Source organism: Pteropus vampyrus, unplaced genomic scaffold, assembly GCF_000151845.1.
Source record: "Pteropus vampyrus isolate Shadow unplaced genomic scaffold, Pvam_2.0 Scaffold1800, whole genome shotgun sequence".
Lineage (NCBI taxonomy): Eukaryota > Metazoa > Chordata > Mammalia > Chiroptera > Pteropodidae > Pteropus > Pteropus vampyrus.
This window is the reverse complement of record NW_011890581.1, coordinates 7,943-9,469: the sequence shown is the minus strand read 5'-3', so window position 1 is coordinate 9,469 and position 1,527 is coordinate 7,943. Positions and strand designations below refer to the sequence as shown.

Here is a 1,527-nt window from a genome sequence, read left to right as displayed (position 1 = left end):
CAGGGGCGTCCACAAGTCCACGGTGAAGGCCAGGTGGAGAATGAGGCTTAGGTCTAAAGCAGAGTGGCCTACGCCCTGAAGCTGTAATCCAAAACCCGAGATCTTCCCCAGGTCCCACAAGCCGCAGGAGTAAGAAAATCAAAGGAGAAGAGAGAAGGCCTCCCGCAGAGCACAGGCAGGGAGAAGGCCGGGTGGGTGGGCGCAGGACTGGGGGGAGGGCGAGGCAGGAACAGAGGGAGGCCGGCCCATGTGCATGCAGGTGACCCCGGGCTTCCCACCAGCTGTCCTGGACACTGATCAATCCAGGCCGGATAAAAGAAAGGGGAAGTGAATCTATGGCATTTGAATTACGTATTAATTTAAAAAGGAAGAGGACGTGGCCAGAGGCTGCCTCTCCCTATAACTTGTGAATACCATCGCTATTCATTCAAATCAATGAGAAAATATTGATGATGGAGCCAATGGTCAATTCCATTAGAGAACTTCCTTCGATGTTGATATTTTATTAATCATAATTTCATAAGTGTAGCTATTATGCCAGGAACGTATCTATACCTAACTGGCCTATTTATTTGAACCAGAATTTTTTTTTTATTTATTTAAACCAGAATTTCCTGTCTTATCAGCTGAGAGACTGAGTGAGATGCTATCAAATATCTCCCCAAAACTCAGACACACCCTCAAATCACAGATCTCTCAGTCTGATGGTCCCACGGAAAAACTGAGCCTACTGCATGGGTCACAGTGCAAGGGGCAGGGGTCAGAGTGCAAGGGGCAGGGGAGCCTCTGTTATAAAAACATCACTTCCTGATACCATCGCCCAGTTTTCATCTTTCGTCCATGTCCTTTTAAAATCCCAGCTGAGTGGCTGGCTACTTGCATCCTAGGCACAAGGACATCCTGGGCACTCCCTGCTCTTTCCTCCTAGACAAGGGCATCTGTGATCTTCATAGTGTTTCAGAGTTTCCCCTGTTAAAAAAAAAAAAGGAGATGACAGGCCCCAAATGGAGTCGCTCGTGTTCAGGCCACGTCATCGAAATGAAAGTCGGTACCTCGCTCAATTAGATTCAGCCCCTCTCACGAGAATAATCTTAAGCGGTCGGTCTGGAGTGCCCTGGTCAGCACCAGTGGGGTGACCTGGCTGGCAGACCCCCCCACACACCAAAGAAAGGCGGCCTCTTTGCTAGAAACTGCCCCGCCTTTTCCTATTTCCCACAGCTCCTCCTCAGATCTCCTCTGTGCTTCTGACAGGATGCTGCCCACCTCGTGAATCACCGAACAAAGCCCACTGCATCATTCGATCCCCTCGGCTGCATTTTGTCGTTTAGCCGCTAACCCACCGAGGCGCTTCCCGCTCAGACGCCTGTCGGTGAGTCACAGCCGCCTGAACCCATCATCCTCCAGCCTCTTCCTCGCCAAGTCCACCTTCCTGTGACAAGCTGCCAAGTGAATCATGCAAAAATCTGTTCATCAGCCGTGTTTTAAATGTTAGAACAATAGGTAAGGAACAGTAGACGCTCCATCGTA

The 1,527-nt window shown here is 50.0% G+C and overlaps 1 long non-coding RNA gene across 2 annotated transcripts in view; it reads right to left on the bottom strand.

The window, feature by feature from the left end:
• Positions 1–338: 338 nt before the first annotated feature.
• The window catches only part of LOC111734552, a 2,199-nt gene continuing 1,010 nt past the window's right edge, over positions 339–1,527 (bottom strand). Inside the window, exons 2-3 of one of the 2 annotated variants that reach the window (XR_002778486.1) lie at positions 1,264–1,439; positions 339–969 (exon numbers count right to left, since the gene is read on the bottom strand). This is a non-coding gene — a long non-coding RNA (uncharacterized LOC111734552). Of the gene's footprint in view, positions 970–1,263; positions 1,515–1,527 lie in introns of those variants that run through there. The other variant, XR_002778485.1, reaches the window with a different exon arrangement.